This window comes from Monodelphis domestica, chromosome X (genome assembly GCF_027887165.1).
Source record: "Monodelphis domestica isolate mMonDom1 chromosome X, mMonDom1.pri, whole genome shotgun sequence".
NCBI classification, from domain to species: Eukaryota; Metazoa; Chordata; class Mammalia; order Didelphimorphia; family Didelphidae; genus Monodelphis; species Monodelphis domestica.
In genome coordinates this window covers 1,092,668-1,098,667 of record NC_077235.1, presented here as the reverse complement: position 1 = coordinate 1,098,667, position 6,000 = coordinate 1,092,668, and positions in this window count along the sequence as shown.

Sequence of the window (6,000 nt, the reverse complement as noted above, 5' to 3'; positions counted from 1 at the left end):
TTCTGCCTGTGCTTCTGGGCCTCAGTTTCCTCATCTGTGGAATGAGGAGGTTGAACTAGATGGCCTCAGAGGCCCCTTCCAGATCGAAACTGAGGGTTCTCTGAACATTGGCTGTGATCTTAATTCTCAAAGCAGGCGGCAGTAGGTAGTGAGGAAGGGCTATTCCTACAGCAATAAAATGCTAAGAAATGAGCTCATAGCACTCCCAGCATCTCCTGCTGGCCTGACTGAAGGCTACCTGGAAGCAGCATGCAGGGAGCAGTTGCTTCAGGAGAGAAAAGGAGGGCGGCTTGTCTCCTGGACAAGGTGAAAGTCCTTGGTTGTGCCGACGGTGGGCTCCATTCAGCCTAGGCTGGCTATTCAGGGCCTGCTCAGATCTGAGCTATGGAAATAAGCAGGGGTGGCCAAGAACAAGAAGCTGGCTCTGATCAGGAGGTATGTAGGTTCAGGGAGAGCCGGTGAACTGATGGTCTCCCCAGGGGTGGCCCTTTTCTGCCCTCTGGCCAGTGATCAAAGGCCATAGCTCTTGGAGCTCTCAGTCTCTCCGTCTGCCTCCCTCCCTCCCAAGATCACCTAGTGGCCGAGGCCCAACTTAAGCCCACTTCTCCGGCTCCCTACTCTGGGCCACAGAGTCTTTGGATGGTGGTTTGCTGCCTCCTCCCTTCCTGGGTGAGACTGAGACTCAGTGTGGCATCAGGGCCCTCTCCTGCCTCCTCTGCTCGGACCCCAGGCATGAAGCACTTTACCGATCTTCACACTTGACATTATTTAGTGGGAAAGGCACGAAGGCCACCGAAGGGAGGTTAGACGAAAAGAAAGACAGCACTTTCGTGACATCCCAGTGGGTGGCTCGGAAGCCCAAGGCTCCAGAGCCCTGAGGTTCTTTCCAGCTCCGATCCTGTGTGGATGGATACGAGTGATGAGTGGAGTTGCAAGGCCCCACAGAGGATGAAGGCTGTGGGAACAGCAGCACTGTGGCCTCTGGGCTGTTCGGCCCAAGTTCTCGGGAAGTCCTCTGGAGAGAGAGATTGGGCCTCTGAGCCAAAGCCAGCCTTTAAGGAAGCAATGAATATGGGAAGGGAAGGCCAAGGGTGAGCAGTGTGGCTCACCTGCCTCTGCCACTTCCTAACTGGGGAGCCGTGGGCAGGGCCCTGCCATGTTTGTGCCTCATTTCCCCCCTCACTTCTCCCACCTTTGGAAGAGGGAAATGATTCATGAATGTTGTGGCCAGTCTGCAGAAGTCCTCCCAAGTGAATCCTGGCACCTCCCCCTGTGATCATATATTTCCTCCCTCTGACCCAGTAATTTTCACTGCAGCCCCAAGAAAACCTCATTTCTGCCTTCCCCTGTCATATCACTTTGGTCTGTGTCATCGGCATACCCTCTCCCTCTCTGGCACCCCCTGTATCCCATCTGCCTCACTGGGAAGAATAGGACTTTCGAAGCTATCCTCAGTAGCTCATGCTCCTCAAAGGGAATGCTGGGAAACCAGGCACAGCTTTGTTCTCATCTACTCCCTGTGCTCTCACACCCCACATTGCCCTGCTGCCAGGGTTCCCAAGATCTGGGCCACACCGACCCTCCCACTCTCTCATCTTACAAGGAAGCCACACCCAGAGCAAGCTCGGCTCCCTGCATACTGGCACCCACCCAAACTTGCCCCCCATGGTCACTGGGCTCCTCATTCTCTGGCCACATGGTAGCCTTCCGCCACCCTGAAGCTATTCCGAGATGTGCCCCGTTTCACCCTTTAGAGTGTAGTGCTCTGCTTCTCCTCAGAGCCACCTCTGTGAGGGGAGATGAGGAGGAAAGCTAATGTGTCCCTGTCCCCCTTTTGGGCCCCCACCCCACCCTGATTCCAAGCCCCTGTTCTCACCCACCTGAGGCTCTATGGACCCTTCCTCTCACCCTGGAGCAATGAAGGAGCCTGGGCCCGCTGGCCAGAACTCCCCATCTTCTTCTCAACAAGAAAGCACTTTCTCCAGACTTGTCGACAGCCTTCTGTCATCATCCCCCAGGCTCTCTTGGCCCTCTTCGGGAACAGACTTCACATTGTGTTCCTTCGCTCTCACCCAGATGACTGGTCATGGCACAGCCCAAGGCCATACAGAGCACCCATCCCCAGTGAATCGTGAGGTTCTGAGAAGAACAGATGCTACATTTACAGGTCAGAGAAAGCACACAGGACTCATCACAGTCCCCAGAAAATGCTGGCACATCCCGGAGAGCGAGCTTCCCCCACCTTTGTGGGCCCCGAACGCTCAGCGCCTGCTCCCTGCCTCCCATTGGTGCACAGAGCCAGAAAACTCCCCGGACCTCATTTCTACTTGCAGACAGGCCTCCCAGGCCAGATGCTCCAGGCCATGCTCCTGTGTATGGTTCCAAAGAGTTCAAGTGCTGGGGTTCCCGAGAAGTCTTCCTCATCTCCTGAAACTCCACTGGACTCCCCTACCTCAAGACTTCTCAGGCGTGTGTCAATGACCCGCCCAATGCCAGGGTCTCCCAGTTCCTCATCTCCTTCAAGGCCACAGCAGCCATCCAGAAGCAGGGTCCATTTCTAGGTGTCTCTGACCCATTCATAAGTGCTGCGCCACAGCCATGCTCTAAACTCTGACATTTCTGTGTCTCTCCATCTCCCTCCCTACATGTCTCTGCCTCTCTCTCTCTGTCTCTGTGTCTCTCTTCCAGACCTGATCTTTATGTTCCCTCCCTCCCTCCCTCCCTCAATGCTCTCTCTTGGCCCAGATCATCTCCCATGCTCCGGCCTCACCTTGCCCTTCACAGTCTTGGCCCTATCTCTGGGATGTTCGCTCTGTTCTTGGCTTCTGTGACGTTGCCCTCTTTTGCAACTGCTACCTATATGACCACTCCATCTCAGTCTCCACTGCTGGGTCATTGGCCATCAAATAGGGGTGCTCCCCCAAGGTGAGAGTGGAAAGAGAATCGGTTCTTTCATTCAAAGGACCTGGGTTCCAATCCAACTTCTCGTGCTCACCATCTGTGTCACCTTGGACAAATCACGTTACCTCTTGGGGCATTTGAGGACTCTCTTCCAGCCTGATATCCAGGATCCAAGGTTGCGTTTTTGTCCCTCTCCTCCTCTCTCTCCATCTTGATGAGCCCATCTACTTTTCCTCTTCACACCGATGACTTCCAGACTTCAGTATCCAACCCTAATCAGACTTTTGAGCTCCAGGCCTACATGTCCCACATGGGAATCTTCTAAGTATCTCACGTGTGCCCTGTCTTACACAGACCTCTCCCCTTTGGGCTTCTCTGTTTCTGTTCCGACACCCAGGGCAGAGTCGCTAAGTAGCCTCTGGGTCAGCACACTTGATTCTCTCCTCTCTCTCTGCTTCCACCCCATCCACTGCTCACTGGTCTCCAGCAGATGGCACTGCCCCCCTTCCGCCAGCTTGTGGCCACCAAAGCCCAAGCCTGGGGGTCCACCCACCAGCTGGACAAAGGAGCCATGCAGAGCTCATCCTCCCCCCGTTCTGGAGCCAGCCCTACCTCACCCTGCTCCCTGGGTCTTCCACACTTTGGGGATGCCCCTCCCTCACCGCAGCATCAGTGGGGGGCTGAGAAAACAAGGCACCTTTTCCCCATGCTGGATCGAATGTGCCTTTCCCTGCTCTTCATTTGATTGGTGATATCTTTCTTGGAAAATGTGTATTGGGCAACGAAGGGCTCCCAGGCTTACAAAGTTGAATCCCAGAAATGAAATCCCCGCCCCCACCCCGTGACCATTTCCCCTTGACGTGGATGTCTGATCTGTGTGTGCAAAAGCATCCAGATGTCAGAATCGTGTTTTGCCTGGGCCACTTATCCAGTCACAAACTCTTCCTCGTCCATAGATACCCAAGGTCATTCCATCCTCACTGCTCACATTTGGTCACAGTGTGACACTTGACACCTAGGCCATGGGGCCACGTGGTGGCAGTGGTGGCCACGGCACGCTTCTTTTGCTTCCTACACATTCTCTCCACAGTGCTGCTCCAGCTCCTTCTGGACACACAGCTATCTGGTTTCACAGCAGTTTCTGCCAAAGAGTGGCTCCTTCCCAAATCCCACACTGGGGCCTTCTCAGACCCTGCTTGGGAAGTACTCTCTCACTTGGTCAGCTGGTAGGTCAGTCATCTCGCTAGTTCCCACGGTTTCAGTGAGTGCCTCTATGCCAGTAACTTTCTGAAAGAGCCTTGACAACACCAAACTGGGAGCAGCGAACCCTCCGACAAGTCTTTGCTTTGAAGGAGCTTCTCTTGAACTCCCAGACCATCCACCTAACCAAGAGCATCCAGCCAAGCAACCTGGGCTCACAACACACGTGTCCAAAAGCACTTAGTCAGCGAGCTAGAAGCTGCCATCTTGGAGCGTGCTGTGTGGAGCTCTGCCCCCAGCCCCCAATCTAATGGGGGAGGCAACAGGCAAGTATATGTACACAAAGCAAGCTCTAGACAGGCTAACTGGGAAAAGGCCACTGGATTTGGGGAAATGGTGCTTGGTAACTTTGGAGACAGCCACTTGGGTGCAAGGAGAAGGTCAGAAGCTGGATTGCTTGCTAGGGAGTGCGAAGACAGGAAGTGGAGGCACTGATTACAGATGGCCTTGTGAGGAGTTGGACTACAGTGGGCAGAAGAGGTCATCAATGAGTGGTAGCAGGACTGGGGGGTTCAGGATGGAGGAGAAATGGGTGCATTTGTAGGCAGGAGGGAAGAAACCAGGAAGTAGGGAGAGACTGAAGTTAAGTGAAAGAATGATACCTTGAAGATGACGGAGGGAGGCATCAGGGTGGAGCAGGGTCACCTTAGCAGGTGGAGAGGTGGGCCTTGGGAAGATAAGAAGAAAGGAGAAAATGGGGCAGAAGACAGCAGAGTGGCAGAAGAAGGGAGAAGAGGGAGCTTTGGGGGATCATCCCCCCAACCCTGATGTGGAAGGCCACACAGGATAATGAAAAGAGCACAAGAACCAGGACAGAAAACCTGGGCATGAATCAAAGCTCCTCCGTTGCTAACTTAGTATTATTGCTGCATTATTAACCTGGCCCAGGCCCCTGTACCTTTAATGAAGACACTGGACCAAAACATTTCTAAGGTCCACTCTGGCCCCACCAATCTGTACTTCTGTGACCACAAAGGGTGGCTAGTAGAAATGAACTCAGAGGAGTGGGTGCTAGACAAGGCGGGTCCCTGTATTGGGGGCCAGAAATCCACTTTGGTTCCAGATCAATGAGCTAAGCAATACCATTAGCCAATGTCAAATTCCAAACCCAGTTACAGTAATGGGCTTGGAAACCAGAGAGCAAAATTTTTCCACTGCCCCAGTCAGTGGGTAGCTCTCTCTGTTCCCAGTTAGTGCTGGCCCTGCCTGGCTCCAAATACACCTGGTTTCCTACAGAGGAGTTGGAAATGATTGGACATTCACTTATCACTGACAATCTTACCAGGGTTCAACGGACCCAAAACAACTGGTCCAAACTCCCTCCAGTCTTAATAGGCCCTTGTATTATGTGAATGTAAAATTGTTGTCTCTCTCTAAGTGGTCAGATCAGGTCTTGGTTCCTGCTCTTTGTGTCCTGATGGCCAGTGGCCTCTGATTCGATCTTGGCTGAGGTCTTGACCCCTCCAGAAGCTGTACACTAGGAGAATACAAAGCCTTCTCTCCTCTCACAATGGTGAATGGGCCAGAAAGCTAGGGAGAGCTTAAAACAAGGCCAGGGAACTAGGCCCAGCGATCAGTGTTCTGATCTAGGGTCTCCTCAGCAGGAGTGCTCCTTCCATACATGAAGTTAACAACCCTTCCAGGTCAACCTATCTCAGTTGCCTCCCACTGGTCCTGGGCTAGCCTAGTCTCCCTCAAGGTCTATGGACATTGCATGGATACCAGTGGGTCATGGGGGCTGGTCACTGGTCAGTGTGAAGGTTAAATTTAATGGTTGGACACAGGTTGTCTACCTATATATAGAAGGTAAGCAATCAAGTAGAGAAATGTAAGAGAGGT